General features: G+C 38.4%; 1 protein-coding gene across 1 annotated transcript in view; it reads left to right on the top strand.

Annotated features, from left to right (window-relative positions):
* LOC103352374 (uncharacterized) overlaps positions 1–22,807 on the top strand; it is an 87,397-nt gene that overhangs the window by 1,802 nt on the left and 62,788 nt on the right. The window lies entirely within an intron of this gene.

Raw genomic sequence — 22,807 nt, 5'->3', positions numbered from 1 at the left:
TCATCTTAACAATATTAAATCTTCCAATTCATGAACACTATGTCTTTTATTTATTTAGGTCTTCTTTCTTTTTTTATTTATTTATTTTTTATTTAGTAAATATAAATTTTCAAAGTACAGTTAATGGATTACAAAGGCTCCCCCCCCATAATTTCCCTCCCACTCACACCCCTCCCATCTCCCATTCCCTCTCCCATTCCATTCACATCAAAATTCATTTTCAATTATCTTTATATACAGAAGATCAATTCAATATATATTAAGTAAAGATTTCATCAGTTTGCACCCACACAGAAACACAAAGTATAAAATACTGTTTCAGTACTAGTTATAGCATTACTTCACATTGGACAACACACTAAGGACAGATCCCACATGAGAAGTAAGTACACAGTGACTCCTGTTGTTGACTTAACAATTTGGATTTAGGTCTTCTTTCATCTGTTTTGGTGGTATTTCATAGCTATCAGTGTAGTTCTTGCAACTCCTTGGTTAATATTATTTATATCTAAGTATTTCATTCTGTCAATACTGCTGTAAGTGTTTTCTTAATTTTCAAATGGTTCAATACTAATGTTTAGAAATATCGCTGGCTTTGTATATTTATCTTGTATTATGCGACTTTTCTGAATTTGCACCCTAACTCTAATATGTTTAGGATGGAACCTTTGAGATTTTCTTTCTATCTATATCACTGGCAATTTGTTTTTAAAATTTATTTGAAAAGCAGAGTTACAGAGACAGAGGGGAGAGAGAGAATGGGAGTGGAGGGGAGAGGAGAGGTACATTTATTATTTACTTGAAAGAGTTAGAGAGAGGAGAGGAGGGGAGAGGGGTGGGGAGAGGGAGAGGGAGTAGAAGGAAATGGGAGAAAGAGGGATGAGGGGAGGAGAGGAGATCATTTATCCACTGGTTCGCTCCCCAAATGGCCACAATGGCTAGGGCTGGGCCAGGCTGAAGCCAGAAGACAGGAACCTCATGCATTTCTCCCACATGGGTGGCAGGAGACCAAGCATTTGAGCCACCCTCTGCTACTCTTCCAAGCACATTAGCAGGGAGGTGGGTCAGAAGTGGAACAGCCATAATTTGAACCAGCATCATATTGGATGCTGGCATCACAAGCAGCAGCCTAACCTTTGCTGTGCCATAAGCTTGCCCCTTGATGGGCATTTCTTTAAGATGAAGCATTCAGGGGCTAGCACTGTGGTGCAGTGGGTTAAGCTACTGCCTGCAATGCCAGCATCCCATATGAGCACCTGTTTGAATCCCTGCTGCTCCACTTCGGATCCAGCTCCCTGATAATGCACCTGGGAAAGCAGTGGATGATGACCCAAACACTTGGCCTCTGCAAACCACATGGGAAAACCAGATGGAGTTCCAGGCTCCTGGCTTCAGCTTCAGCCTGGCCCAACCCCATCCATTGCAGCCATTTGAGGAGTGAACCAATGAATGGAATCTCTCTCTCTGTCTCTCTGTCTGTCTCTCTCTGTCTCACCTACTCTCATACTCTCTCAAAACTTTTTCTAATTAACACAGAATTATTCTTAAGTGCTTAAATCCAACTGAAAATTGATCCCTGTTACAAATAAGAGTGGGAATAAGAGAGGGAGAAGATGTACAGTTTGGCACATACTCCCTCAGACTTACTCCTAAGGGTAAAGCTAAAAACTTGCCATGGGACTCCAAATCCCAATAAGTTGTCAGGTACTAATGCGATCTTACTAGTTAAAATAATCAGCTTAAATTCATAACTGATCATAAAGATAAGATTAAGTGTCAAAAGGATCACATAAATAAGACCAGTGTCTGCTAATAATAATTGATAGAATTACGGAGAAAACAATCCAATATGGGAAGCAGGATACACAACAGACTCATAGAATGACAAATACCCTAAACAGCATTCTGGCCTTAGAACCAACCCTTAAGGCATTCAGATTTGGCTAAAAAGCCCATGAGAGTATCAGGAATGGAAAGCCAAGATAGTGTGACAAAAAATGGTCTACACAAAGGATTTCTGTGAGATCCGGTGGAAAGAAAGGGCCATCAAAGAAGGAGGTACTTTTCTCTGAAGGGAGGAGAGAACTTCCACTTTGAGTATGGCCTTGTCTAAATAAGGTCAGAGTTTGTGAACCTAAGAGGCTTGCATAGCCTTGGCAGCTCATGACAGGAGCCTGGGGTGATTACTGACCTCATAAACAAGAGTATCAATTGTTAAATCAACAACAGGCATCACTGTGCACTTACTCCCCATGTTGGAACTCTGTCCTTAATGTGTTGTACTATGAGAATTAATGGTATCTTTACTTAGTACCTACTAAGTTGATCTTCTATATATAAAGATAATTGAAAATAAATCATGATGAAGAATGGGATGGGAGATGGAGTGGGAGATGGGATGGTTGTGGGTGGGAGGGAGGTTATTGGGGGAAAAGCAGCTGTAATCTAAAAGTTGTACTTTGGAAACTCATATTTATTAAATAAAAGTTTTCTATTAAAAATTTTAATGCAGGTTTTATCTGGATTTCCACACGTGTGGCAGGGAGACATCTACTCTTGAGCCATAACCACCATCTTCCATGGTGTGCATTAGCTGGAAGCTGCAATGAGATTCAGAACTGGGATTCAAAGCAGGCATCTTCAGGGCTGCACCAAATGCTCTCCCCTAGGATCCCATTTCTCAAAGGAGATACTTTTACATCCTTTCTATTTTGTGTTTCTCTTATTTCTTTTTACTTTCTAGTGGCTCTGCTTAGAACTTCTAATAGAATGTTGGGTAACTGTTGAAAGCAGGCATCCTTTGTTTACTTGCTCATCTTAAAGGGGAATTTTGTTTCTTTGTTCACCATAGGGTGTGTGGGAGTTGCATTTTTAAATTAATATAAAGAACAAATTTCATAAGTACAGTTCTAGAAGATAACCATACTTCTTCCCATAATTTCCCCCTTTCCTTCTCTACTTTGTTTCTTTAATTTTGGCAAAGACATACTTTGAATCCATTCTATAATCCATTCTATAATCACAGACATAACACCACTAGGTGTAATATTCAACAAGTAAAAATTAGACCACAGTTCCATAGGAGTATAAACAAGGGCTACAAACATCTCATCATGGGGCTGGCGCTGTGGTGCAGCAGGTTAAAGACCTGGCCTGAAGCGTGGGCATCCCATATGGGTGCCAGTTCTAGTCCTGGCTGCTCCTCTTCCAATCCAGCTCTCTGCTATGGCCTGGGAAAGCAGTAGAAGATGACCCAAGTACTTGGGCCCCTGCACCCACGTGGGAGACCTGGAAGAAGCTCCTGGCTCCTGGTTTCAGATTGGCACAGCTCCGGCCGTTGTGTCAATTGGGGAGTGAACAAGCGGATGGAAGACCTCTCTCTTTCTCTGGTTCTACCTCTCTCTGTAACTCTGTCTTTCAAATAAATAAAATAAATCTGTTAAAAAAAGATCTTATCACAAGAAATGTTTCATTTCTATACATTTTTTGTGTTGTATATTAATTGTGTATATTACTTTTGTTGCCACCATCACAGAAAACATAATAATTGTCTTTTAGGGACTGACTTATTTCATTAAGCATAATGGTTTCCTGTTGCATCCATTTGGTTGTAAGACAGGATTTCATCTTTTTAACACTGAGTAGTATTCCATAGTATACATACACCATAATTTCTTTATCCAGTCATCAGTTGATGGACATCTGGATTGATTCCATATTTTAGTTATTGTCAATTGAACTGCATAATCATGGAGATACAAATCTTTTATATGCTGACTTCATTTTATTTGGGTAAATTCCCAAGAGTAGGATGGCTAGGTCATGTGGTAGATCGGTTGTCAGATTTCTGAGGAATCTCCATACTGTCTCCCATATTATTTTACTAGTTTACATTCCCACCAATGGGAGTACCATTTGAGATGTGCATTTTCATAAGTGTCCTTTTATCATATTATGGAAATTCTCTTCCATTTATAATTTTCTGATAATTGTTTTGGTCTTTGAAAAGGTATAAGATTTTGTAAAAATGCATTTTCTGTATCATTTGTGATGATAATGTAAAGTTTTTCTCTTTGTTTTAGTAATGTGAATTATTATGCTAACTTTCTCTAAAATTTTGTTTAAGGTATACAAATTTCACATCTCAGGAAAGTCATGATACCTTCTATCCTACCTTCCCTCCCGCCCACACTCCCATCCTTCTTCCTCCTACTCCCATTATTTTTTACTATTCTTCCCTCTCCTATTCCCATTATTATTATTATTTTCACAAAGATCTATTTTCAGTTAACCTCATGCACATAAGACTAACTGTACTCTAAATAAAGAGTTCAACAACTAGTATAAAGAAAAATAACTTCCTCAACAGTGGAGCCAATGGCTTTTAAAAATCATTGCATATCAAAGTGTCAATTTCACTCCTATAGATTCCCTTTTAGGAAATCTATTAGTTACCACAGATCAGGGAGAACATATGGTATTTGTCTTTTGGGGACTGGCTTATTTCACTAAGTATAATAGTTTCTAGTTGTATCCATTTTGTTGTAAACAACAGGATTGCATTTTTTTTTTTTACTGCTGAATTGTAGCCATACTGTACATATACCATAATTTCTTTATCCAGTTTTTAGCTGAAGGACTTCTGGGTTGATTCTACATCTTAGCTATTGTGAATTGAGCTCCAATAGACATGGGGATACAGATAACTCTTTCGTATGCTGATTTCTTTTCATTTGGGTAAATTTCCTAAGAGTGTGATGGCTGGATCATATAGTAGATCTATATTCAGATTTCTGAGGTATCTCCATACTATCTTCCACAGTACCTTGTCCAGTCTTTCATTCCCACCATCAGTGGGTTAGGGAAACTTTCTCCCCACATCCTCGCCAGCATTTTTTTTTTTTTACAGGTAGAGTTGTAGACAGAGAGAGAACTGTCTTCCTTCTGCTGGTTCACTCCCCAAATTGCCGCACTGATCCAAAGCCAGGGGCCAGGAGCCTCTTCCTGGTCTCCCATGCAGGTACAGGGGCCCAAGCACTTGGGCCATCCTCCACTGCCTTCCCGGGCCATAGCAGAGAGCTGGACTGGAAGAGGAGCAAGCAGGACTAGAACCCAGCACCCATATGGGATGCTGGCGCTGGAGGTGGAGGATTAGCCAAGTGAGCCATGGTGCCGGCCCCTTGTTGTTTGTTGATTTCTGTATGAGAGCATTCTAACAGGGATGAGGTGAAACCTCATTGTGGTTTTGATTTGCATTTCCTTGTTGGCTAATGATCCTGAGCATTTTTTCACATGTCTTTTGGCCATTTGAATTTCCTCTCTTGAAAAATGCCTGTTCAAGCCCTTTTTCCATTTCTTTACTGGATTACTAAATATTTGTCAGTATTCTTGAAAGACAAACTCTTTACTTCATTGATTTTTCTCTTTGTTGATTTCCTTTTATGTATGATGTAATATTTACTTTTTCCTCCCTTTTGTTTACTTGGGTTTGAATTGTTTTTATTTTTCTAGTTCCATAAGTCATAATATTACGTTGTTGATTTGAGAGCTTTTGTCTTTTTTTTACTCTTTATGTACATATTTTTCTTATTGCTTTCACTGCATCCTACAAGTTTTAGAAATGTTTTGTAGTTTTTTTTGTCATTTGCCTTAAGATATTTTTCAGTTTTCCATATTCTGATTTGATGTTTAAAATAATGTATTGTAACTTTTAAAATTCTTCTTAGATTGATTTTGCTTTAATTCCATTCAGATAAAAAATAACTTGTATTCATTTAAATCTCATAAAATGTATTGACTATTTTGTGTCCTAATACATGGTGTGTCCTGGAGAATGTTCTTTATACACTAGAAAAAGTGTATATTTTGCTGAAGTCCTATATTTATTACTACTTTCCTGTCTGTAGTATGTATTATTGGAAGGAGGCTGTTCATGAGTCCAAGCATGGCAGAGATGTCTGTTTCAATCTTCAGTTCTGTCAGTGGTAGCCTCCAGGCATTGTGGGATTCTTTTGTTTGTTTTTATGTTTTTATAATTATCAAATATGCTTGATGAATTGATCCTTTGTAAGTATACATTCTTTATTAGCAATTCTTATCTCTTGAAAAAGTTTTTTTTTTTTTTTTTTACTTGAGACCTCTTTTGTTTGTTGGTATAGCCATCTCAGATATCCTTTGGCTACTTTTGTATAGAACGTCATTTTTTATGGATACGCTTTCAACCTTCTCATGTCTGTACATATAGAGTCTCATATACAGAATATAATTGGATCGTGTGTATGTGCCTCTACAAAGTCTTCCAATTTCTATCTTTTGAAAGGAAGGTTTAATCCATTTATATTTATATTTTAAACAATCAGCATTAAGATATTTACTTTGGTGATTTTTAAATATTTGTTTTAGTATGTTTTAAACAATTTTTCACTCATTTCTTCCTTTACTCTTAATTGTGAGTACTTAAGGTTTTTTTTTTTTAAAGATTTATTTATTTATTTGAAAGATAGAGTTACAGAGAGAGGTAGAGAGAGAGAGGTATTCCATCTACTGGTTCACTCCCCAGATGACTGCAATGGCCGGAGCTGCGCCGATCTGAAACCAGGAGCCAGGAGCTTCCTCCGGGTTTCCCACGCGGGTGCAGGGGCCCAAGCACTTCGGCCATCTTCTACTGCTTTCCCAGGCCACAGCAGAGAGCTGGATCAGAAGAGGAGCAGCCGGGACTAGAACCGGTGCCCATATGGGATGCCCACGCTTCAGGCCAGGGCTTTAACCTGCTGCACCACAGCACTGGCCCCGTGACTACTTAGTTTTTAAAGGTGAACTATTTTTCAGTGCTCTTCTCATTTCCATGTATTTGTTGAACTAATTAATTAGAGAGGAAGGGGAGAGAGAGAGATCCTATCTATTTATTCACTCAAAAAATGCCTGTAATGGCTAGTGCTGCGCCTGAGCCAGAGCTGTGAACCAGGAACACAGCCAGGTCTTCCCACATGGGTGTCAGGAGCCCAGTCACTGGACCCATCACCACGACCTCCCAGAGTCTGTATTTGCAAGAAACTGGATTCAGGATCAGAGCCAGGAATCAAACACAGGCATCCTGATAGGAGATTTGGGCATCTTAATCACTAAGCTAAATGGCTGCTCCCCTTTTGTGTGAATGTTTTACATTTATTCTTTGTGGTTTAAGTAGGGATTACAGTTAACACTCTAGATCCGTAGAAGTTTGGATTGATCACAGTGTAATATCTAGCCTTGAGAAACTCTGATACTGTACTGCTCCATTTCCTGTACCCATTTTATGTTGCCATCACAAATCACATCTTTATTGTATATTCAGGTATAAAATGTCAAAAAATCATTTTTATTTTAAATCATACAGTAAACAATGAAGTTACAAAAAATACAATAACACTGGCTTTTATATTTGACCATACACTAAGCTTTAATGAAGAGCTTTTCTTTGTTTACATGACTTTGAATTACTGTTCAGTTTTCTTTAATTTGACCCTGAAGGATTTATTTTTGCATTATTTGTAATATAGTGCTAGAGGTGTTGAATCCCTCAGCTTGTGTTTATCTGGGAAAATCTTAATCCCTTGCTTATTTTTTGAAGGATAATTTCGATGCCTGTAAGATTCTCAGTTGATTTTTTTTCCATTTGGTACTTCTAGTATGTCATCTACTGCCTGTGGTCTCCATTGTTCGTGTTGCAAAATTGGCTGCTATTCTTATTAAGGACCCTTGTTCATGACAGGTTAGGATTCTGACATTAAGTTGATTTTCCCTTGTCTCTTCATAGTTGGGTATAGGTTGTCTCAGTCCACACTGAGATCTTTTTGATTTTATCTTACTTGGTGCTGATTTAGTCTTGGATGTAGTTACATAACTTACATCAAATTCTGAAGGTTTTTATCCATTTCTTCCTCAAATATTTTTCTATCCCTTTTCTCTTGAGTTGATAACTTCAATTGTCCTATATTCAGGTTCACAGATTCTTTCTTATATCTGCTCAAATACGCTGCTTGATTGTTCTAGTGAATTTTAAAATTTCGCTCTCTGACTTTCAGATGCAGAATTTCTTCTTGGCTCCCTTTTTAAGTTTTCATTTATTGGAACTCATTATATCCATACATTGTGATTTCCTTTCGTTTTCTTACCTGTGTTTATGCTCATGAGCATATTCGTGACAGCAGCTGAAAATAATCTGATGCTCTCCTCAGTTAGGCAGAGCAGCCTGTATACATTCCTGTTCGTCTGGATTGGTTGTAGTAATTTCCATAAATAGTAGGTGTAAGTGATGCTGTGTGGCTCCTGCTTGGCTTTCTTGGACACATAGGTTCTGGAAGCTGTATCTCAAGATACTCCATGTCAGAACTCATTTTCAGGCAGTCCTGCCCCTCACTAGGCTAATCCTCTGCCTGCGGTGCCAGCACCCCGGGTTCTAGTCCCGGTTGGGGCACTGGATTCTAGTCCCGGTTGCTCCTCTTCCAGTCCAGCTCACTGCAGTGGCCTGGGAAGGCAGTGGAGGATGGCCCAAGTGCTTGGGCCCTGCACCCGCATGGGAGACCAGGAGGAAGCACCTGGCTCCTGGCTTCGGATCAGTGCAGTGCACCGGCCGTTGCAGCCATTTGGGGGAGGGGAGGTGAACCACTGTATAACTCTGCCTGTCAAAAAGAAAAAAAAAACCTTATTTGCCATTCAATAAGAAGTGTAAGGCACTGAAAGGCGCTGTATTGGTTCTCTGGTCAGTAGCCCCACCTGGGGCAGACATGCAAGTGATTAAGCCCCTAGATAAGGAAAAAAGCCCCTTGGAATGAAAAAAGTCATTTTTTATGAAGTCCATTTTATGAAGTATATTACCTACTGTTTGTACTTTTGGTGCTGTATCCAAGAAACCATTGCCTAAAGCAAAGCCATACAACAGTACTCATATTTTCTTGTAAGTGTCATGGTTCTAACTCAATAATTATGTTTTCAATTCAATTTGTATCTGGTGTGAAGTTGGGGTTCCAGCTTCATTCTTTTATGTGTGCCTGATCAGTACCTGGCATTACTTCTGAAAAGACTTTTCTCTACCCCTTTAATTTTCTTAGTGTCCTTGTAGAAAAGTAGCAGACCATAGGGGAAGGACTTGGCACAACAGTTAAGGTGTCTCATATCAGAATGTCTGTTTTGAGTCCCAACTGGGTCTGCTTCAGATGCAGCTTCCTGCTAAGGTCCATTCCTTAAGGCATCCAATGCTGGCTCAAGTACTTGGGTTCCTGTCATCCCTGTGTGAGACTCAGATGGAATCCCTGGATCTTGGCTTTTGCCTGACTGAGCCCTAGCTGTTTCAGGCACTTGGAGGTAGATTAACCAGTGGATTAACCAGTGGATTAACCAGTGGGTTAAAGATTTGCCTACCTGGGGGCCAGCACCATGGCTCACTTGGTTAATCCTCCACCTGTGGCGCCAGCATCCCATATGGGTGCTGGGTTCTAGTCCCGGCAGCTGCTCTTCCAGTCCAGCTCTGCTTGGCCCCAGAAGGCAGTGGAGGATGGCCTGAGCCCTTGGGCCCCTGTACCCGCAGGGGAGACCAGGAGGAAGCACCTGGCTCCTGGCTTCAGATCGGCGTAGCTCTGGCTGTAGCAGCCATCTGGGGGATGAACCAGCAGAGGGAAGACCTTTCTCTCTCTCTCACTGTCTAACTCTGTCCAAAAAAAAAAATTTGCCTACCTGTCTTTCTCTCTGCCTTTCAAATAAAATGAAAAAAAGAAAATCTGTTGACCATGAATTTAAGGTTTTATATCTGAACACATTCTCTGTGTGTATGTACCATACAAATAAAATGAAAAAAAAAACATTGCCTATAAATAGATTTATATTTGAACTCTCAATTTAGTTTCATTTACTTATGTGCCTGTGCTTATGACAGTACTACATTATCTTGAATATTGTATTTTTATTAAGCTTTTAAGTTGTGAAGTGTAAGTTCTGCCCAATTATCTTTTCTTATTAAAATTGTTTTGGGTATTCTGGGTCCCTTAAGTTTCCAATGAATTTAGTATCACTTTATAAATTTCTGCAAAAAAGATACCTGAGATTTTGATTGAGCTTATGTTGAACCTGTCAATCAGTGAGAATGTATTACTACTTTAACAATGTTAAGTGTAACAACATGTAGGGTATCTTTTCATTCATTATATCTTCTTAGATTGTTTCAATGATAATTTCTGGGTTTTTGTATATAAAACTTACTGTTTTGTTTAATTCTTAAGTATTCATTTGATAATGTAAATTTTTAAATTTCATTTTGAGATTGTTCAAAGCTGATGTATAGAAATAAAATTCATTTATGAATATTGATCTTGTGATCTGAACTTTTCTAAGTTCATTTCTCCTAATAGGACTATTACAATTTTTCCAAATACTCATGTTAATGTGATGATGATGCTAAGGGAACAGTGTCATATAGCTCATAGTCACAAACTAAAAAATATAATGATATTTCCCTTCCTGCATCCCTCTCTCCCCATGTCTTCCTTCCTTCTCTCTCTCTCTCTCTCTCTCTCTCTCTCTCTCTCTCATTGTTACATGTTTTTCTTACAATTTTCTATATATAATATCTGTAAATCTAAATTATTTCTTTTGCTTTCCCAGTATGAATACATTTTATTAATCTTGCCCAATTTCCCAAGATAGAAGCTCCAATGTAATGCTAAATAGAAGTGATGAGAACAGAATCTTGTCTTCCTTTCTAACCCTTAATGGGAATGTTCACCATTATTCATGCTGTTAATAAAGTGGGTTGTGTAGGTGAGTTTACTAGGTTGATGAAGTTCCCTTCCATTTCTAGTTCTGTGAGTGTATTTTATTAATGAATAATTTAAATTTTGCATCTCTTCCTATTTACTGAGATGATATTCTATGTATATATGGGCATGTACTTTATTCTGTGAATATTACATAATATATTGAATTTTTCTTTACTTTTTTTGAGAACTATTTTACAATTAACTCTCATAATACTACTCATTGAGGACAGAGGTTGTGCATGGGGTGTTAGTGAACAGTGGCTATTGTTGATAATTTAACAATTCACTCTTATGTAGGACATCAGTACCACCTGATGCACTTCACATGAGCTGCCTAGGCTATGGAAGACTTTTGAGTCCACAAACTCAATCAGTATTTAGACAAGGCCATAAGCAAAGTGGAAATTCTTCTTCCCTTTAGAGAAACGTACGTTGTCCTTTGATGGCCACTTCTTTCCACTGAGATCTCACTCACAGAGGTCCTTCATGCAGAATTCACCACAATGCCCTGGCTTTTCAGCCAGACCAGGAAGCCTTAGGGCTTATTCTGAGGATGCTGTGTGGGCTGCTTCCAATGTTGGAACATTCTCTACTTTAATTCTATTATCATTATTATTATCAGACACTTGATCCAATTTTATGATCAATTTAAGACTTATTCCTATCTATATATTCACTTTAATACTTAATATGATCAATCCCATCAAGGTGGCATGTGCCAATGCCATCTCACTATTCCAAGTGATCAATTTCAGTTCACAATTGATCATAATGAAAGGACTAAGAGTCAAAGGGAGCACATAAACAAGTCTAGTATCTGCTAACACCAACCGATAGAATAAATAAAGGGGAGAGTGATCCAACATGGGAAGTGAGACACTCAGCAGACTCATAGAATGGCGGATGTCCTAAATAGCACTCTGGCCTCAGAATCAGCCCTAAAGGCACTCGGATCTGGCTGAAAAGCCCATGAGAGTATTTCAGGCATGGAAAGCCAAGACACTCTGGCAAAAAGATCTCTGTGAGTGAGATCCCAGTGGAAAGAACAGGTCTTCAAAGAGGGAGGTGCCTTTCTCTGAAGGGAGGAGAGAACCTCCACTTTGACTATGACCTTGTCTAAACAAGATAAGAGTCGGAGAACTCAAGGGGCTTCCATAGCCTTGGAAACTCATGACTGGTGAATAGGGAGATTATTGATGCCATAAACAGGAGTGTCAATTTGTAAAGTCAACAACAGGAGTCACTGTGCACTTACTCCTCATGTAGGATCTCTGTCCTTAATGTGCTGTACACTGAGGCTTAATGCTATAACGAGTACTCAAACAGTATATTTCACTTTGTGTTTCTATGGGGGTGCAAACGATTGAAATCTTTACTTAATGTACACTAAACTGATCTTCTGTAAAAAAAAAAAAAAAAAGAAATTATCAATTCCCAACTTGACTCTCACTGGGATTAAACATGACAATAGGTCTGATCTGATTTCATCATCATTTAAAAAAAAATCATCTATTATTTTTCACTTTATGTTTCTGTGTGGGAGCAAACTGTTGAAATACTTACTTAAGGTATACTAAGCTGATCTTCTGTATATTAAGATAATCGAAAATGAATCTTGATGTGAATGGAAGGGGAGAGGGAGTGGGAAAGGGGAGGGTTGTGGGTGGGAGGGACGGTAGCGGGGGGAAAGCCATTGTAACCCATGAGTCGTACTTTGGAAATTTATATTCATTAAATAAAAGATTAAAAAAAATACTTAATATGATCACTTTAACCATTAAGATGGCATTTTTGCCACCAATCATAATAGGATTTGTAATCCCATGACAAGTTTTCAAACTGTACCCTTAGAAGTTTGTAGGAATGTATGCAGAACTATATAGCTTTACAGTTACAAACTACCTCTTCCCTCTTATCCTCACTCCTGATTTTACTGAGATCCATTCTCAATTAACTTTATACACATGTGATTGACTCTATGTTAAGTAAAGAGTTCAACAAGTAGTGTGAAAAAGGAAAAAAAAACTATTCCTTGACAGTTGAGACAAGGGCTGTTCAAGTCATTTCTTCTCAAAGTGTCTATTTCACTTTTACAGATTTTCTTTAGGTGCTCTACTAGTTCTCACAGATCAGGGAGAACATATGGTATTTGTCCCTTTGGGACTGGCTTATTTCACTAATATGGTGTTTCCAGATTCATCTGGTTTCTTGCAAATGATTGGATTTCTTTTTGTAAAAAGCTGTGTAGTGTTCTGTGGTGTACATATCCCATAAGTTCTTTATGCAATCTTCAGTTGAAGAGCATTTAGGTTGATTCCATGTCTTAGCTATTGTGAATTGAGCTATAATAAACATGGAGGTGCACTTTATTTACTGATTTCATTTCCTCTTGGTAAATTCCCAGGAGTGGGATGGCTGGGTCATATGTAGGTCTCTATTCAGATTTCTGAATTATCTCCATATTGTCTTCTGTTTTGGCTTTACCAGTTTACATTCCCACCAATAGTGTATTAGGGTACCATTCCCCCCACATCCTTGCCAGCATCTGTTGTCTGTGATTTCTGTATGAGAGCCATTATAATCAGTATGAGGTGTAGTTTTGATTTGCATTTCCCTGACAGCTAGTGATCCTGAACATTCTTTCAGGTGTCTGTTGGCCATTTGGATTTCCTTTTTCTAAAAATGCCTGTGCAAGTCCTTTGCAAATTTCTTAACTGGGTTGTTTGTTTCGTTGCTGTTTAGTTTCTTGATCTGTTTGTATATTCTGGTTACTAATCCTTTATCAGTTAAATACTTTGCAAAAAGTACTCCATTATATCGGTTGCCTCTTCACTTTCCTGAGTGTTTCTTTAGAAATACAGAAACTTCTCAATTTGATGGAATCTCACTTGTTAATTTTGGCTTTGACTGCTTGTGCTCTGGGGTCTTTTCCAAGAATTTTTGCCTATACCAGTGTCTTGCAGGGTTTCCCCAATGTTCTCTAATAATTTGATGGTGTCAGGTCATAGATTTAGATCTTTAATCCATGTTAAGTGGATTTTTGTGTAAGGTGTAAGGTAGGGGTCTTCTGCATGTGGAAATCCAGTTTTCCCAGCACCATTTGTGGAAGAGATTGTCCTTGCTCGAGTAATTGGTTTTAGCTCCTTGGTTAAATGTAAATTGGTTGTAGATGTTTGGACTGATTTGTCATGTTTTGCTCTGTTCCATTGGTCTATCCATCTGTTTTTGTAGCATTACAAAGCTGTTTGGATTATAACTGCCTTATAGTATGTCTTGAAATCTGGTATTGTGATGCCTCTGGCTTTGTTTTTGTTGTATAAGATTCTTTTTTTAAAAACTTTTATTTAATAAATATAAATTTCCAAAGTACAGTTTATGGATTACAATGGCTCCCCCCCAATAATTTCCCTCCCACTCGCACCCCTCCCATCTACCGCTCCCTCTCCCATTCCATTCACATCAAGATTCATTTTCAATTATCTTTATATACAGAAGATTGATTTAGTATATATTAAGTAAAGATTTCATCAGTTTGCACCCACACAGAACATAAAGTGTAAAATACTGTTTCAGTACTAGTTATAGCATTACTTCACATTGGACAACACATTAAGGACAGATCCCACATGAGAAGTAAGTACACAGTGACTCCTGTTGTTGACTTAACAATTTGAAACTCCTGTTTATGGTGTCAGTAATCTCCCTCGGCTCTAGTCATGAGTTGCCAAGGCTATGGAAGCCTTTTGGGTTCGCCGACTTTGATCTTATTTAGACAGGGTCATAGTCAAAGTGGACGTTCTCTCCTCCCTTCAGAGAAAGGTACCTCCTCCTTTGATGGCCCATTCTTTCCTCTGGGATCTCACACACAGAGATCTTTCATTTAGGTCATTTTTTTTTTTTGCCAGAGTGTCTTGGCTTTCCATGCCTAAAATACTCTCATAGGCTCTAAAGCCAGATCCGAATACCTTAAGGGATGATTCTGAGGCCAGAGTGCTGTTTAGGACATCTGCCATTCTATGAGTCTGCTGTGTATCCTGCTTCCCATCTTGGATCATTCTCTCCCTTTTTTATTTTATCAGTTAGTATTAGCAGACACAAATCTTGTTTGTGTGATCCCTTTGACTCTTAGACCTATCAGTGTGATCAGTTGTGAACTGAAATTGATCATTTGGACTAGTGAGATGGCATTGGTACATGCCACCTTGATGGGATTGAATTGGGATCCCCTGGCATGATTCTAACTCCACCATTTGGGGCAAGTCAGCTTGAGCATGTCCCAAATTGTACATCTCCTCCCTCTCTTATTCCCACCCTTATATTTAACAGGGATCACTTTTCAGTTAAATTTAAACACCTAAGAATAATTGTGTGTTAATTACAGGGTTCAACCAATAATATTAACTAGAACAAAAAAATACTAAAAGGAATAAAGTATTAAATTGTACGGCAACAGTCAGGACAAGGGCTGATCAAGTCACTGTTTCTCATAGTGTCCATTTCACTTCAACAGGTTTCCTTTTTTGTGCTCAGTTGTCACCAATCAGGGAGAACATATGATATCTGTCCCTTTGGGACTGGCTTAATTCGCTCAGCATAATGTTTTCCAGATTCCTCCATTTTGTTGCAAAAGACCGGATTTCATTGTGTTTTTTTTTTTTTTTTACTGCTCTATAGTATTCTATAGAGTACATGTCCCATAATTTCTTTATCCAGTCTACTGTTGATGGGCATTTGGGTTGATTCCAGGTCTTAGCTATTGTGAATTGAGTTGCAATAAACATTAAGGTGCAGACAGCTTTTTTGTTTGTCAATTTAATTTCCTTTGGATAAATTCCAAGGAGTGGGATGGCTGTATTGTATGATAGGGTTATATTCAGGTTTCTGAGAAATCTACAGACTGACTTCCATAGTGGCTTGACCAGTTTGCATTCCAACCAGCCATGGATTAGTGTCCCTTTTTCCCCACATCCTCGCCAGTATCTGTTGTTGGTAGATTTCTGTATGTGAGCCATTCTAACCAGGGTGAGGTGAAACCTCATTGTGGTTTTGCTTTGCATTTCCCTGATTGCTAGTGATCTTGAACATTTTTTCATGTGTCTGTTGGCCATTTGGATTTCCTCTTTTGAAAAATGTCTATTGAGGTCCTTGGCCCATCTCTTAAGTGGGTTGTTTGTTTTGATGTTCTGGAGTTTCTTGATCTCTTTGTAGATTCTGGTTATCCACCCTTTATATGTTGCATAGTTTGCAAATATTCTTTCCCATTCTGTCGGTTGTTTCTTCACTCTCCTGACTGTTTCTTTTGCAGTACAGAAACTTCTCAATTTGATGCAATCCCAGATGTTAATTTTGGCTTTAACTGCCTGTGCTTCTGGGGTCTTTTCCAAGAAGTCTTTGCTGGTACTTATATCTTGCAGGGTTTCTCCAATGTTCTCTAATAATTTGAAGGTGTCAGGTCGTAGATTTAAGTCTTTAATCCATGTTAAGTGGATTTTTGTGTAAGGTGAAAGGTAGGGGTCTTGCTTCATGCTTCTGCACATGGAAATCCAGTTTTCCCCACACCATTTATTGAATAGACTATCCTTAATCCAGGGATTGGTTTTGGATCCTTGATCAAATATAAGTTGGCTGTAGATGTTTGGATTGATTTCTGGTGTTTCAATTCTGTTCCATTGGTCTATCCATCTATTTCTGTACCAGTACCATGCTGTTTTGATTATAACTGCCCTGTAGTATGTCCTGAAATCTGGTATTGTGATGCCTCTGGCTTTGTTTCTGTTGTTCTCCTGTGTCTCCATATGAATTTCAGCATCATTTTTATTCCAGATCTGAGAAGAATGTCTTTGGTATCTTGATTGGTATCACATTTAATCTATAAATTACTTTTGGGAGAATGGACATTTTGATGATATTGATTCTTCTAATCCTTGAGCATGGAAAATTTTCCATTTTTTGGTATCCTCTTCAATTTCTTTAAGATTTTGTAATTTTTGTCGTAGAGATCTTTAACGTCCTTGGTTAAGTTTATTCCAAGGTATTTGATTGTTTTTGTGGCTACTGTGAATGGGATTGATCTTAGATGTTCTTCCTCAGCCGTGGCATTGCCTATGTATACAAAGGCTGTTGATTTTTATGCATTGATTTTTTATCCTGCTACTTTGCCAAACTCCTTTATGAGTTCCAATAGTCTCTTAGTAGAGTTCTTTGGATCCTCTAAGTAAAGAATCATATCATCTGCAAAGAGGGATAGTTTGACTTCTTCCTTCCCAATTTGTATCCCTTTAATTTCTTTTTCTTGCCTAATAGCTCTGGCTAAAACTTCCAGAACTATATTGAATAGCAGTGGTGAGAGTGGGCATCCCTGTCTGGTACCAGATCTCAGTGGAAATGCTTCCAACTTTTCCCCATTCAATAGGATGTTGGCCGTGGGTTTTTCATAGATTGCTTTGATTGTATTGAGGAATGTTCCTTCCTCTACGTCTATTGAGATAATCATATGGTTTTTCTTCTGCAGTCTGTTAATGTGGTGTATCACATTGATTGTTTTGCGAACATTGAACCATCCCTGCGTACCAGGGATAAATCTCACTTGGTCTGGGTGGATGATCTTTCTGATGTGTTGTTGCATTCTATTGGCGAGAATTTTATTGAGGATTTTTGCATCTATGTTCATCAGGGATATTGGTCTGTAATTCTCTTTCAGTGCTGCATCTTTTTCTGGCTTAGGAATTATGTGATTCTGGCTTCATAGAATGAATTTGGGAGGATTCCATCTTTTTCGATTGTTCTGAATAGTTTGAGAAGAATTGGAGTCAGTTCTTCTTTAAATGTCTGGTAGAATTCAGCAGTGAATTCATCTGGTCCTGGGCTTTTCTTTGTTGGGAGGGCCTTTATTACTGTTTCAATTTCTGTCTCAGTTATGGGTCTGTTTAGGTTTTCGATGTCTTCCTGGTTCAATTTAGGTAGGTTGCATGTGTCCAGGAATCTATCCATTTCTGATAGGTTTCCCTGTTTGCTGGCATACAAGTCCTTGTAGTAATTTCTGATGATTCTTTTTATTTCTGTGGTGTCTGTTGTTACATTTCCTTTTTCATCTCTGATTTTATTGATTTGGGTCTTTTCTTTTTTTAGTTAGTTGGGCCAGTGGGGTGTCAATTTTGTTTATTTTTTCAAAAAACCAGCTCTTCGCTTGGCTGATTTTTTGTAATTTTTTTTTGATTCAATCCTGTTAATTTCTTCTCTGGTTTTAATTATTTCTCTTCTCCTACTAGATTGGGTCTGGTTTGCTGCAGATTTTCTAGGTCCTTGAGATGCGCTGAAAGCTCATTTATTTGGTGCCTTTCCAATTTCTTGATGTAGGCACCTATTGCTATAAACTTTCCTCTTAACACTGCGTTTGCTGTATCCCATAAGTTTTGGTATGTTGTGCTGTTGTCCTTATTTACTTCCAGAAAGTTTTTGAAATCATTGTTTCTCTTTTTGATTTCTTCTATGACCCATTGTTCATTCAGGAGCATGTTGTTCAATCTCCATGTGTTTGCATATGCTCTAGGGATTCCTGAGTTGCTAATTTCCAACTTCATTCCCCTATGGTCTGAGAAGCTGCATCATATGATCATAATTCTTTTGAATTTGTTGAGACTTGCTTTATGGCCTAGTATGTGGTCAATCCCAGAGAAGGTTCCATGTACTGCTGAGAAGAATGTAAATTCTTTATGTGTAGGATGGAAAGTTCTGTAGATATCTGTTGGATCCATTTGGGCTACAGTGTTGCTTAAATCTACTGTATCCTTGTTGATCTTCTGTCCAGTTGATCTATTTCTGAGAGTGGAGTATTGGGAAATTTTCTGCTATTATCTCACTAAAAAAGCATTCAAATCCTTTCTCCCTCTCCATGCCTTCAGTAACTCCTAGAACCCGAATGTTGGGTTTTTTAATATTATCCTGTAGATTCCCCACAATATTTTTTAGATTTCTAATTTCCTCTTCTCTTCTTTGGTTTGACTGTATCCTTTCCTGTTCTCTGTCTTCTAAGTCTGTTATTATCTCTTCTTCTTCATGCATTCTGTTTTTAAGGCTCTCTAATGTGTTTTTCATTTGATCTATTGAATTCTTCATTTCATTATGATATCTCGTCACTATCACAGTTTCATGTTCTACTAGTTGTTTCATTTCATTTTGATTCCTCCTTAATATTTCATTTTCGCGAGAAAGATTTTCTATCTTGTCCATTAAGGATTTCTGTAGTTCAAGAATTTGTTTTTGAGAACTTCTTAATGTTCTTATCAATTTTTTGAGATCCATTTCTTGCATTTCTTCTATCTCATCATCTTCATAATCTTGAATTGGGGTGTCTTTTTCATTTGGGGGCATCATAGTGTCTTCCTTGTTCTTATTACCTCGGTTTTTGCGTTTGTTGTTTGGCATATTGGAGATATTCTTTGGTTTCTTCACTGTGGTGTTTTTTCTTTTTATACTATGACTCTAGATTAAGTGGACTGTCTGTTTTTGATGGAGCCTTAGAGGCTTGAGATGGGTGTGGCCTGAGAGCTCTGGTTCCTCAGGGTTAAGGGTGTGCCAAAGGTGACACTCTCAGGTTAGGCGTGGTAAATCTCTCTCTCTCTCTTTCTTTCTTTCTTTTTTTTTTTTTTTTGATTCAAAAGGGAAGTAATTCTGCACAGCTGAATGGAATTGGAGGTAGTTAGCAGGCAAATGATATACCCACAGGAGCCAGAGATCAGAAGCTCTTTCCCAAGGACCACATAGGGAATCTGTCCTGCCCTCAGTGTGGGCTCAAATTCTCCTGCAGTCTCCCACTGGGTTGCCAAGGTTACCGAATTGTAGCATCTCTGGAGAGTACTCACGTGAATTCCGGGAGTTCTCTCCCCCACCGTCTCTTTTTTTCACAGCCTCAGTGCAGTAGCACCAGACATTCACTAGGTCCTAATCTCCTGTTAATTCACACACACACACACACACACACACACCCCGCCACCAGAGTTAGGTTTTTCTGCTAGGCTCAGGACTGGTGCAGACCTGAGGTCGTCCTGCTTAAGACTCATGTCCAAGATGGCCCCTGCTCTTTGTCTTGCTCGCCTTTGAGAGGTGAGCGGAGAGAGAGAAACTCGTGTCCATATTGGTCACTTTTTTTTTCTTCTCTCTTTCTCTCTTCTAGTTAGCCTGGTGAACTTTTCCCCACGAGGTCATTCCCTCTAGTCTCCTCTTTCCACTTGCCTGCCGGTGTCTCGGGCTATTGAGATTTGGCTCACCTCGCGTTCCAGTGATGGTGTGTTGAGTCTGCTGCTGGTGTCCTGAACTGTGGGCTCCCACACTCTCCACGCAGGTCCACTGTGAATCACTAGTTCCAGAAGAGTTTCCTCTGCTGTTTCTTCCCCTACTCTTCCTTGAACCTGCAGTATCTCCACTTTTATTAAACTGTCTCTCCTGGACTATCAGTGTGCTCCCTTCCTATTCCACCATCTTGCCGCTCCCCGAGGATTTTTTAATCTATGTTTAACAGGGAAATTGGTCTGTAGTTCTCTTTCTCTGTTGTATCTTTTCTGGGTTTAGGAATTAAGGTGATGTTGGCTTCATAGAAAAGATTTGGGAGGGCACCCTTCCTTTCAATTGTTTTGAATAGCTTGAGAAGAATTGGAGTTAGTTATTCTTTAAATGTCTTGTAGAGTTCCACAGTGAAGCCATCCAGCCCTGGGCTTCTTTTGTTTTGAAGTCTTTATTATTGTTTCAATTTCTGTATTGGTTTTTGGGTCTGCTTAGATTTTCTATGTCTTCATGGCTCAATTTAGGTAGGTCGTATGTGTCCAGGAATCTATCCATTTTTCTGTGTTTCTCAGTTTGTTAGCATTCAGCTCTTTGTTGTAATTTCTCATGATTCTTTTTATTTCTGTTGTATCTGTTGCCACAATTCCTTTTCATCTCTAATTTTATTGATTTGGGTCTTCTCTCTCCTTTTTGTTAGTTTGGCCAATGCTGTGTCAATTTTTTTTAATTTTTTCAAAAAAAAAAAAAACAGCTGTTGCTCTTTTGGAATTTTTTAATTCAATTTTGTTGATTTCTCTAATTTGAATTATGTCTTTTTTCCTACTAGTTTTGGGTTTGTTACTTGTCTTTATGATTCAGTGTAGGTAGGTTGTATGTGTCTAGGAATCTATCCATTTCTTCTGGGTTTCCTGAATTGTTGGCATGCAGTTCTTTGTAGTAATTCCTGGTGATTCTTTTTATTTCTGTGGTGTCTGTTGTTTCATTTCCTTTTTCATCTCTGACTTTGTTGATTTTTGGTCTTCTCCCTCTTTTTTTGGTCATATGGACCTATGGCTTGTCTATTTTGTTTATTTTTTCCAAAAAACAGCTCTTCATTTCATCGATCTTTTCCTTAATTTTAATTACTTCTTTCCTCCTACTAATTTGGGGTTTGCTTTGTTGTTTTTCTAAGTCCTTGAGAAGTATTGACAACTTATTTATTTGGTGCCTTTCCAGTTTCTTGATATAGGCACTAATTGCTATAAACTTTTCTTTTAACACTGCTTTTGCTGTATCCCATAAGTTTTGGTATGAGGTATTATCTTCATTCCTTTCCCCAAATTTTTTTATTTGTCTTTTGATTTCTTTTATGACCCACTGTTCATTTAGGAGTGTATTTTTCAGTCTCCATGTATTTGCTTATGTTCTTGAAATTCTTGAGTTTTTTATTTTGAGCTTCAATCCATTGTGATCAGAGAACGTGCATGGTATGATTTTGATTTTTTTGAATTTGCTGAGACATGCTTTATGGCTTAGTATGTAGTCTATACTAGAGAAAGTTCCATGCACTGATGAGAAGAATGTGTATTCTGCCACAGTGGGGTGAAAAGTTCTGCAGATATCAGTTAGGTCCATTTGGTCAATAGTGTTGATTAGCTCTGTTTTTTTGTAGCTTTTCTGTCTGGTTGATATATTCAATGATGAAAGTATAGTGTTGAAGTCTACCATTACTATTGTACTGGAGTCTATCTCTCCCTTTAGTTCTGTTAATAGTGCTTTTAGATAGCCAGGTGCCCTGTAGTTGGGTGCATATACATTTATTGTTACATCTTCCTATTGTATTGATCCCTTAATCACTATATAGTTTCCTTCTTTGTCTTTAACAGTTTTTATGTTAAAGTCTATTTTATCTGATAATTGGATGACTTCACCTGCCCTTTTTTCCTCATTAGCATGGAATATCTTTTTCCATCCTTTAACTTTTTGTCTATGTGTATCTTTGTTGGTGAAGTGTGTTTCTTGTAGACAGCAAATAGATGGGTCTTGCTTTTTAATACATTCAGCCAGCCTGTATCTTTTAACTGTAGAGTTGAGGCCATTTATATTCATGTTAACTATTGATAAGTAACAACTTGACCCTGCCATTTTTCTGCAAATGTTCCTATCATTTGCTTTGGATTTTGTTTGCACTTTTACTGAGAGATTTTCTGTCTTTACATTCTTCCATGGTAGTGGCTTGATTTCTGTATTTCTGTGTGTAGTACATCCTTAAGCATCTTTTGTGAGGCTGGAGAAGTGACAAATTCTTTTGATTTCTATTTGTTATGGAAGGTCTTTATTTCATCTTCATTTGTAAATGAGAGCTTTGCAGGGTACATTATTTTTGGTTGACAATTTTTTTCTCCTAAGATTCGAACTATATCTTGCCACTGTCTTCTAAACTGTAAGGTTTCTTTTTTTAATTGACAGGTAGAGTTATAGACAGTGAGAGAGAGACAGAGAGAAAGGTCTTCCTACCGTTGGTTCACTCTCCTAATGGCTGCTACGGGCGGTGCTGCACTGATCTGAAGCCAGGAGCCAGGAGCTTCCTCCTGGTCTCCCATGTGGGTGCAGGGACCCAAGCACCTGGGCCATCCTTCACTGCCCTCTCGGGCCACAGTAGAGAGCTGAACTGGAAGAGGAGCAACCAGGACTAGTACCCGGCGCCCCAACTGGGACTAGAACCCGGGGTGCCGGTGCCGCATGTGGAGGATTAACCA

The sequence above is a fragment of the Oryctolagus cuniculus genome, chromosome 13 (assembly GCF_051225735.1).
Source record: "Oryctolagus cuniculus isolate XC-2025 breed Fujian yellow rabbit chromosome 13, ASM5122573v1, whole genome shotgun sequence".
Lineage (NCBI taxonomy): Eukaryota > Metazoa > Chordata > Mammalia > Lagomorpha > Leporidae > Oryctolagus > Oryctolagus cuniculus.
This window is presented reverse-complemented; position numbering and strand designations above follow the sequence as displayed.